Here is a 12,926-nt window from a genome sequence, read left to right as displayed (position 1 = left end):
ACCCAGACCCTTGTCCTTTACTCCCTATAATCAATACACCCAGACACATGTCCCCAACTCCCTATAATCAATACACCCAGACCCCTGTCCTTAACTCCCTACAATCAATACACCCAGACCCCTGTCCCCAATTCCCTATAATCAATACACCCAGACCCCTGTCCTTAACTCCCTATAATCAATACACCCAGACACATGTCCCCAACTCCCTATAATCAATACACCCAGACCCCTGTCCTTAACTCCCTACAATCAATACACCCAGACACATGTCCCCAATTCCCTATAATGAATACACCCAGACACATGTCCCCAACTCCCTATAATCAATACACCCAGACACATGTCCCCAATTCCCTATAATCAATACACCCAGACCCCTGTCCTTAACTCCCTATAATCAATACACCCAGACCCCTGTTCTTAACTCCCTATAATCAATACACCCAGACACGTGTCCCCAACTCCCTATAATCAATACACCCAGACACATGTCCCCAATTCCCTATAATCAATAAACCCAGACCCCTGTCCTTAACTCCCTATAATCAATACACCCAGACCCCTGTCCTTAACTCCCTATAATCAATACACCCAGACCCCTGTCCTTAACTCCCTATAATCAATACACCCAGACACATGTCCCCAACTCCCTATAATCAATACACCCAGACCCCTGTCCTTAACTCCCTATAATCAATACACCCAGACACGTGTCCCCAACTCCCTATAATCAATACACCCAGACCCCTGTCCTTAACTCCCTACAATCAATACACCCAGACCCCTGTCCTTAACTCCCTATAATCAATAACCCAGACACGTGTCCCCAACTCCCTATAATCAATACACCCAGACCCCTGTCCTTAACTCCCTATAATCAATACACCCAGACCCCTGTCCTTAACTCCCTATAATCAATACACCCAGACCCCTGTCCTTAACTCCCGATAATCAATACACCCAGACCCCTGTCCTTAACTCCCTATAATCAATACACCCAGACCCCTGTCCTTAACTCCCTATAATCAATACACCCAGACCCTTGTCCTTAACTCCCTATAATCAATACACCCAGACCCCTGTCCTTAACTCCCTATAATCAATACACCCAGAACCCTGTCCCCAACTCCCCACAATCAATACACCCAGACCCCTGTCCTTAACTCCCTATAATCAATACACCCAGACCCCTGTCCTTAACTCCCTATAATCAATACACCCAGACCCCTGTCCTCAACTCCCGATAATCAATACACCCAGACCCTTGTCCTTAACTCCCTATAATCAATACACCCAGACCCCTGTCCTTAAATTCCTATAATCAATACACCCAGACCCCTGTCCTTAACTCCCTATAATCAATACACCCAGACCCTTGTCCTTAACTCCCTATGATCAATACACCCAGACCCCTGTCCTTAACTCCCTATAATCAATGCACCCAGACCCTTGTCCTTAACTCCCAAAAACCAACACCCAGACCCCTGTCCTTAACTCCCGATAATCAATACACCCAGACCCCTGTCCTTAACTCCCGATAATCAATACACCCAGACACATGTCCCCAACTCCCTATAATCAATACACCCAGACCCCTGTCCTTAACTCCCTATAATCAATACACCCAGACACATGTCCCCAACTCACCACAATCAATACACCCAGACCCCTGTCCTTAACTCCCGCTAATCAATACACCCAGACCCCTGTCCTTAACTCCCTATAATCAATACACCCAGACCCCTGACCTTAACTCCCTATAATCAATACACCCAGACCCCTGTCCTTAACTCCCTATAATCAATACACCCAGACCCCTGTCCTTAACTCCCTATAATCAATACACCCAGACCCCTGTCCTTAACTCCCAAAAATCAATACACCCAGAACCCTGTCCCCAACTCCCCACAATCAATACACCCAGACCCCTGTCCTTAACTCCCTATAATCAATACACCCAGACCCCTGTCCTTAACTCCCCATAATCAATACACCCAGACCCTTGTGCTTAACTCCCTATAATCAATACACCCAGACCCCTGTCCTTAACTCCCTATAATCAATACACCCAGACCCCTGTCCTTAACTCCCGATAATCAATACACCCAGACCACTGTCCTTAACTCCCTATAAACAATACACCCAGACACGTGTGCTTAACTCCCTATAATCAATACACCGAGATACCCTGTCCTTAACTCCCTGTAATCAATACACCCAGACCCCTGTCCTTAACTCCCTATAATCAATAAACCCAGACCCCTGTCCTTAACTCCCTATAATCAATACACCCAGACCCTTGTCCTTAACTCCCTATAATCAATACACCCAAACCCCTCTCCTTAACTCCCTATAATCAATACACCCAGACCCCTGTCCTTAACTCCCTATAATCAATACACCCAGACCCCTATTCTTAACTCCCTTTAATCAATACACCCAGACCCCTGTCCTTAACTCCCTATAATCAATACACCCAGACCCCTGTCCTTAACTCCCGAAAATCAATACACCCAGACCCTTGTCCTGAACTCCCTATAATCAATACACCCAGACCCCTGTCCTTAACTCCCTATAATCAATACACACAGACCCCTGTCCTTAACTCCCTATAATCAATACACCCAGACCCCTGACCTTAACTCTCTATAATCAATACACCCAGAACCCTGTCCTTAACTCCCTATAATCAACACACCCAGACCCTTGTCCTTAACTCCCTATAATCAATACACCCAGACCCCTGACCTTAACTCTCTATAATCAATACACCCAGACCCTTGTCCTTAACTCTCTATAATCAATACACCCAGACCCCTGTCCTTAACTCCCTATAATCAATACACCCAGACCCCTGTCCTTAACTCTCTATAATCAATACACCCAGACACGTGTCCCCAACTCCCTATAATCAATACACCCAGACCCCTGTCCTTAACTCCCTATAATCAATACACCCAGACCCCTATTCTTAACTCCCTATAATCAATACACCCAGACCCCTGACCTTAACTCCCTATAATCAATACACCCAGACCCCTATTCTTAACTCCCTTTAATCAATACACCCAGACCCCTGTCCTTAACTCCCTATAATCAATACACCCAGACCCCTGTCCTTAACTCCCTATAATCAATACACCCAGACCCCTGTCCTTAACTCCCTATAATCAATACACCCAGACCCTTGTCCTTAACTCCCTATAATCAATACACCCAGACCCCTGTCCTTAACTCCCTATAATCAATACACCCAGACCCCTGTCCTTAACTCCCTATAATCAATAGACCCAGACCCCTGTCCTTAACTCCCTATAATCAATATACCCAGACCCCTGTCCTTAACTCCCTATAATCAATAGACCCAGACCCTTGTCCTTAACTCCCTATAATCAATACACCCAGACCCCTGTCCTGAACTCCCTATAATCAATACACCCAGAACCCTGTCCTTAACTCCCTATAATCAATACACCCAGACCCTTGTCCTTAACTCCCTATAATCAATACACCCAGACCCCTGACCTTAACTCTCTATAATCAATACACCCAGACCCTTGTCCTTAACTCTCTATAATCAATACACCCAGACCCCTGTCCTTAACTCTCTATAATCAATACACCCAGACCCCTGTCCTTAACTCTCTATAATCAATACACCCAGACACGTGTCCCCAACTCCCTATAATCAATACACCCAGACCCCTGTCCTTAACTCCCTATAATCAATACACCCAGACCCCTATTCTTAACTCCCTATAATCAATACACCCAGACCCCTGACCTTAACTCCCTATAATCAATACACCCAGACCCCTATTCTTAACTCCCTTTAATCAATACACCCAGACCCCTGTCCTTAACTCCCTATAATCAATACACCCAGACCCTTGTCCTTAACTCCCTATAATCAATACACCCAGACCCCTGTCCTTAACTCCCTATAATCAATAGACCCAGACCCTTGTCCTTAACTCCCTATAATCAATACACCCAGACCCCTGTCCTTAACTCCCTATAATCAATACACCCAGACCCCTGTCCTTAACTCCCTATAATCAATAGACCCAGACCCTTGTCCTTAACTCCCTATAATCAATACACCCAGACCCCTGTCCTTAACTCCCTATAATCAATACACCCAGACCCCTGTCCTTAACTCCCTATAATCAATAGACCCAGACCCCTGTCCTTAACTCCCTATAATCAATACACCCAGACCCCTGTCCTTAACTCCCTATAAACAATACACCCAGACCCCTGTCCTTAACTCCCTATAATCAATACACCCAGACCCCTGTCCTTAACTCCCTATAATCAATACACCCAGACCCCTGTCCTTAACTCCCTATAATCAATACACCCAGACCCCTGTCCTTAACTCCCTATAATCAATACACACAGACACATGTCCTTAACTCCCTTAAATCAAGACACCCAGACCCTTGTCCTTTACTCCCTATAACCAATACACCCAGACCCCTGTCCTTAACTCCCTATAATCAATACACCCAGACCCCTGTCCTTAACTCCCCATAACCATTACACCGAGACCCCTGTCCTTAACTCCCTAAAATCAATACACCCAGACCCTTGTCCTTTACTCCCTATAATTAATACACCCAGACACGTGTCCCCAACTCCCTATAATCAATACACCCAGACACATGTCCCCAATTCCCTACAATCAATACACCCAGACACATGTCCCCAACTCCCTATAATCAATACACCCAGGCACATGTCCCCAATTCCCTATAATCAATACACCCAGACCCCTGTCCTTAACTCCCTATAATCAATACACCCAGACCCCTGTTCTTAACTCCCTATAATCAATACACCCAAACACATGTCCCCAACTCCCTATAATCAATACACCCAGACACATGTCCCCAATTCCCTATAATCAATGAACCCAGACCCCTGTCCTTAACTCCCTATAATCAATACACCCAGACCCCTGTCCTTAACTCCCTATAATCAATACACCCAGACCCCTGTCCTTAACTCACTATAATCAACACACCCAGATACATGTCCCCAACTCCCTATAATCAATACACCCAGACCCCTGTCCTTAACTCCCTATAATCAATACACCCAGACACGTGTCCCCAACTCCCTATAATCAATACACCCAGACCCCTGTCCTTAACTCCCTATAATCAATACACCCAGACCCCTGTCCTTAACTCCCTATAATCAATACACCCAGACACGTGTCCCCAACTCCCTATAATCAATAAACCCAGACCCCTGTCCTTAACTCCCTATAATCAATACACCCAGACTCTTGTCCTTAACTCCCTATAATCAATACACCCAGATCCCTGTCCTTAACTCCCTATAATCAATACACCCAGACCCCTGTCCTTAACTCCCTATAATCAATACACCCAGACCCCTGTCCTTAACTCCCGAAAATCAATACACCCAGACCCTTGTCCTGAACTCCCTATAATCAATACACCCAGACCCCTGTCCTTAACTCCCTATAATCAATACACCCAGACCCCTGTCCTTAACTCCCTATAATCAATACACCCAGACCCCTGACCTTAACTCTCTATAATCAATACACCCAGAACCCTGTCCTTAACTCCCTATAATCAACACACCCAGACCCTTGTCCTTAACTCCCTATAATCAATACACCCAGACCCCTGACCTTAACTCTCTATAATCAATACACCCAGACCCTTGTCCTTAACTCTCTATAATCAATACACCCAGACCCCTGTCCTTAACTCCCTATAATCAATACACCCAGACCCCTGTCCTTAACTCTCTATAATCAATACACCCAGACACGTGTCCCCAACTCTCTATAATCAATACACCCAGACCCCTGTCCTTAACTCCCTATAATCAATACACCCAGACCCCTATTCTTAACTCCCTATAATCAATACACCCAGACCCCTGACCTTAACTCCCTATAATCAATACACCCAGACCCCTATTCTTAACTCCCTTTAATCAATACACCCAGACCCCTGTCCTTAACTCCCTATAATCAATACACCCAGACCCCTGTCCTTAACTCCCTATAATCAATACACCCAGACCCCTGTCCTTAACTCCCTATAATCAATACACCCAGACCCTTGTCCTTAACTCCCTATAATCAATACACCCAGACCCCTGTCCTTAACTCCCTATAATCAATACACCCAGACCCCTGTCCTTAACTCCCTATAATCAATAGACCCAGACCCCTGTCCTTAACTCCCTATAATCAATACACCCAGACCCCTGTCCTTAACTCCCTATAATCAATAGACCCAGACCCTTGTCCTTAACTCCCTATAATCAATACACCCAGACCCCTGTCCTGAACTCCCTATAATCAATACACCCAGAACCCTGTCCTTAACTCCCTATAATCAATACACCCAGACCCTTGTCCTTAACTCCCTATAATCAATACACCCAGACCCCTGACCTTAACTCTCTATAATCAATACACCCAGACCCTTGTCCTTAACTCTCTATAATCAATACACCCAGACCCCTGTCCTTAACTCTCTATAATCAATACACCCAGACCCCTGTCCTTAACTCTCTATAATCAATACACCCAGACACGTGTCCCCAACTCCCTATAATCAATACACCCAGACCCCTGTCCTTAACTCCCTATAATCAATACACCCAGACCCCTATTCTTAACTCCCTATAATCAATACACCCAGACCCCTGACCTTAACTCCCTATAATCAATACACCCAGACCCCTATTCTTAACTCCCTTTAATCAATACACCCAGACCCCTGTCCTTAACTCCCTATAATCAATACACCCAGACCCCTGTCCTTAACTCCCTATAATCAATAGACCCAGACCCTTGTCCTTAACTCCCTATAATCAATACACCCAGACCCCTGTCCTTAACTCCCTATAATCAATACACCCAGACCCCTGTCCTTAACTCCCTATAATCAATAGACCCAGACCCCTGTCCTTAACTCCCTATAATCAATACACCCAGACCCCTGTCCTTAACTCCCTATAAACAATACACCCAGACCCCTGTCCTTAACTCCCTATAATCAATACACCCAGACCCCTGTCCTTAACTCCCTATAATCAATACACCCAGACCCCTGTCCTTAACTCCCTATAATCAATACACCCAGACCCCTGTCCTTAACTCCCTATAATCAATACACACAGACACATTTCCTTAACTCCCTTAAATCAAGACACCCAGACCCTTGTCCTTTACTCCCTATAACCAATACACCCAGACCCCTGTCCTTAACTCCCTATAATCAATACACCCAGACCCCTGTCCTTAACTCCCTATAACCATTACACCGAGACCCCTGTCCTTAACTCCCTATAATCAATAAACCCAGACCCTTGTCCTTTACTCCCTATAATTAATACACCCAGACACGTGTCCCCAACTCCCTATAATCAATACACCCAGACACATGTCCCCAATTCCCTACAATCAATACACCCAGACACATGTCCCCAACTCCCTATAATCAATACACCCAGGCACATGTCCCCAATTCCCTATAATCAATACACCCAGACCCCTGTCCTTAACTCCCTATAATCAATACACCCAGACCCCTGTTCTTAACTCCCTATAATCAATACACCCAAACACATGTCCCCAACTCCCTATAATCAATACACCCAGACACATGTCCCCAATTCCCTATAATCAATGAACCCAGACCCCTGTCCTTAACTCCCTATAATCAATACACCCAGACCCCTGTCCTTAACTCCCTATAATCAATACACCCAGACCCCTGTCCTTAACTCACTATAATCAATACACCCAGACACATGTCCCCAACTCCCTATAATCAATACACCCAGACCCCTGTCCTTAACTCCCTATAATCAATACACCCAGACACGTGTCCCCAACTCCCTATAATCAATACACCCAGACCCCTGTCCTTAACTCCCTATAATCAATACACCCAGACCCCTGTCCTTAACTCCCTATAATCAATACACCCAGACACGTGTCCCCAACTCCCTATAATCCATAAACCCAGACCCCTGTCCTTAACTCCCTATAATCAATACACCCAGACTCTTGTCCTTAACTCCCTATAATCAATACACCCAGATCCCTGTCCTTAACACCCTATAATCAATACACCCAGACCCCTGTCCTTAACTCCCTATAATCAATACACCCAGAACCCTGTCCCCAACTCCCCACAATCAATACACCCAGACCCCTGTCCTTAACTCCCTATAATCAATACACCCAGACCCCTATTCTTAACTCCCTTTAATCAATACACCCAGACCCCTGTCCTTAACTCCCTTTAATCAATACACCCAGACCCTTGTCCTTAACTCCCTATAATCAATACACCCAGACCCCTGTCCTTAAATTCCTATAATCAATACACCCAGACCCCTGTCCTTAACTCCCTATAATCAATACACCCAGACCCTTGTCCTTAACTCCCTATAATCAATACACCCAGACCCCTGTCCTTAACTCCCTATAATCAATACACCCAGACCCTTGTCCTTAACTCCCTATAATCAATACACCCAGACCCCTGTCCTTAACTCCCTATAATCAATACACCCAGACACATGTCCCCAACTCCCTATAATCAATACACCCAGACCCTTGTCCTTAACTCCCTATAATCAATACACCCAGACCCCCGTCCTTAACTCCCTATAATCAATACACCCAGACCCCTGTCCTTAACTCCCTATAATCAATACACCCAGACACATGTCCCCAACTCACCACAATCAATACACCCAGACCCCTGTCCTTAACTCCCGCTAATCAATACACCCAGACCCCTGTCCTTAACTCCCTATAATCAATACACCCAGACCCCTGTCCTAAACTCCCTATAATCAATACACCCAGACCCCTGTCCTTAACTCCCTATAATCAATACACCCAGACCACTGTCCTTAACTCCCTATAATCAATGCACCCAGACCCCTGTCCTTAACTCCCTATAATCAATAAACCCAGAACCCTGTCCCCAACTCCCCACAATCAATACACCCAGACCCCTGTCCTTAACTCCCTATAATCAATACACCCAGACCCCTGTCCTTAACTCCCCATAATCAATACACCCAGACCCCTGTCCTTTACTCCCTATAATCAATACACCCAGACCCTTGTCCTTAACTCCCGATAATCAATACACCCAGACCCCTGTCCTTCACTCCCTATAATCAATACACCCAGACCCTTGTCCTTAACTCCCTATAATCAATACACCCAGACCCTTGTCCTTAACTCCCAAAAATCAATACACCCAGACCCCTGTCCCAAACTCCATATAATCAATACACCCAGACACGTGCCCCCAACTCCCTATAATCAATACACCCAGACCCCTGTCCTTAACTCCCTATAATCAATACACCCAGACCACTGTCCTTAACTCCCTATAATCAATACACCCAGACACGTGTGCTTAACTCCCTATAAGCAATACACCGAGATACCCTGTCCTTAACTCACTGTAATCAATACACCCAGACCCCTGTCCTTAACTCCCTATAATCAATACACCCAGACCCCTGTCCTTAACTCCCTATAATCAATACACCCAGACCCTTGTCCTCAACTCCCTATAATCAATACACCCAGACCCCTCTCCTTAACTCCCTATAATCAATACACCCAGACCCCTGTCCTTAACTCCCTATAATCAATACACCCAGACCCCTATTCTTAACTCCCTTTAATCAATACACCCAGACCCCTGTCCTTAACTCCCTATAATCAATACACCCAGACCCCTGTCCTTAATTCCCTAAAATCAATCGACCCAGACCCTTGTCCTTAACTCCCTATAATCAATACACCCAGACCCCTGTCCTTAACTCCCTATAATCAATACACCCAGACCCCTGTCCTTAACTCCCTATAATCAATACACCCAGACCCTTGTCCTTAACTCCCTATAATCAATACACCCAGACCCCTGACCTTAACTCTCTATAATCAATACACCCAGACCCTTGTCCTTAACTCTCTATAATCAATACACCCAGACCCCTGTCCTTAACTCCCTATAATCAATAAACCCAGACCCCTGTCCTTAACTCTCTATAATCAATACACCCAGACACGTGTCCCCAACTCCCTATAATCAATACACCCAGACCCCTGTCCTTAACTCCCTGTAATCAATACACCCAGACCCCTATTCTTAACTCCCTATAATCAATACACGCAGACCCCTGACCTTAACTCCCTATAATCAATACACCCAGACCCCTATTCTTAACTCCCTTTAATCAATACACCCAGACCCCTGTCCTTAACTCCCTATAATCAATACACCCAGACCCCTGTCCTTAACTCCCTATAATCAATACACCCAGACCCCTGTCCTTAACTCCCTATAATCAATAGACCCAGACCCTTGTCCTTAACTCCCTATAATCAATACACCCAGACCCCTGTCCTTAACTCCCTATAATCAATACACCCAGACCCCTGTCCTTAACTCCCTATAATCAATACACCCAGACCCCTGTCCTTAACTCCCTATAATCAATAGACCCAGACCCTTGTCCTTAACTCCCTATAATCAATACACCCAGACCCCTGTCCTTAACTCCCTATAATCAATACACCCAGACCCCTGTCCTTAACTCCCTATAATCAATACACCCAGACCCTTGTCCTTAACTCCCTATAATCAATACACCCAGACCCCTGACCATAACTCTCTATAATCAATACACCCAGACCCTTTTCCTTAACTCTCTATAATCAATACACCCAGACCCCTGTCCTTAACTCCCGATAATCAATACACCCAGACCCCTGTCCTTAACTCTCTATAATCAATACACCCAGACACGTGTCCCCAACTCCCTATAATCAATACACCCAGACCCCTGTCCTTAACTCCCTATAATCAATACACCCAGACCCTTGTCCTTAACTCCCTATAATCAATACACCCAGACCCCTGTCCTTAACTCCCTATAATCAATACACCCAGACCCCTGTCCTTAACTCCCTATAATCAATAGACCCAGACCCCTGTCCTTAACTCCCTATAATCAATACACCCAGACCCTTGTCCTTAACTCCCTATAAACAATACACCCAGACCCCTGTCCTTAACTCCCTATAATCAATACACCCAGACACCTGTCCTTAACTCCCTATAATCAATACACCCAGACCCCTGTCCTTAACTCCCTATAATCAATACACCCAGACCCCTGTCCTTAACTCCCTATAATCAATACACCCAGACCCCTGTCCTTAACTCCCTATAATCAATACACCCAGACCCCTGTCCTTAACTCCCTATAATCAATACACCCAGACCCTTGTCCTTTACTCCCTATAATTAATACACCCAGACACGTGTCCCCAACTCCCTATAATCAATACACCCAGACACATGTCCCCAATTCCCTACAATCAATACACCCAGACACATGTCCCCAACTCCCTATAATCAAGACACCCAGACCCCTGTCCTTAACTCCCTATAATCAATACACCCAGACCCCTGTTCTTAACTCCCTATAATCAATACACCCAGACACATGTCCCCAACTCCCTATAATCAATACACCGAGACACATGTCCCCAATTCCCTATAATCAATTAACCCAGACCCCTGTCCTTAACTCCCTATAATCAATACACCCAGACCCCTGTCCTTAACTCCCTATAATCAATACACCCAGACCCCTGTCCTTAACTCACTATAATCAATACACCCAGACACATGTCCCCAACTCCCTATAATCAATACACCCAGACCCCTGTCCTTAACTCCCTATAATCAATACACCCAGACACGTGTCCCCAACTCCCTATAATCAATACACCCAGACCCCTGTCCTTAACTCCCTATAATCAATACACCCAGACCCCTGTCCTTAACTCCCTATAATCAATACACCCAGACACGTGTCCCCAACTCCCGAGATCAATAAACCCAGACCCCTATTCTTAACTCCCTTTAATCAATACACCCAGACCCCTGTCCTTAACTCCCTATAATCAATACACCCAGACCCCTGTCCTTAACTCCCTATAATCAATACACCCAGACCCCTGTCCTTAACTCCCTATAATCAATAGACCCAGACCCTTGTCCTTAACTCCCTATAATCAATACACCCAGACCCCTGTCCTTAACTCCCTATAATCAATACACCCAGACCCCTGTCCTTAACTCCCTATAATCAATAGACCCAGACCCCTGTCCTGAACTCCCTATAATCAATACACCCAGACCCTTGTCCTTAACTCCCTATAAACAATACACCCAGACCCCTGTCCTTAACTCCCTATAATCAATACACCCAGACCCCTGTCCTTAACTCCCTATAATCAATACACCCAGACCCCTGTCCTTAACTCCCTATAATCAATACACCCAGACCCCTGTCCTTAACTACCTATAATCAATACACCCAGACCCCTGTCCTTAACTCCCTATAATCAATACACCCAGACCCTTGTCCTTAACTCCCTATAACCAATACACCCAGACCCCTGTCCTTAACTCCCTATAATCAATACACCCAGACCCCTGTCCTTAACTCCCTATAACCATTACACCGAGACCCCTGTCCTTAACTCCCTATAATCAATACACCCAGACCCCTGTCCTTAACTCCATATAATGAATACACCCAGACCCCTGTCCTTAACTCCCTATAATCAATACACCCAGACCCCTGTCCTTAACTCCCTATAATCAATACACCCAGACCCTTGTCCTTTACTCCCTATAATTAATACACCCAGACACGTGTCCCCAACTCCCTATAATCAATACACCCAGACACATGTCCCCAATTCCCTACAATCAATACACCCAGACACATGTCCCCAACTCCCTATAATCAATACACCCAGACCCCTGTCCTTAACTCCCTATAATCAATACACCCAGACCCCTGTT

The sequence above is a fragment of the Heptranchias perlo genome, chromosome 24 (assembly GCF_035084215.1).
Source record: "Heptranchias perlo isolate sHepPer1 chromosome 24, sHepPer1.hap1, whole genome shotgun sequence".
NCBI classification, from domain to species: domain Eukaryota; kingdom Metazoa; phylum Chordata; class Chondrichthyes; order Hexanchiformes; family Hexanchidae; genus Heptranchias; species Heptranchias perlo.
This window is presented reverse-complemented; position numbering follows the sequence as displayed.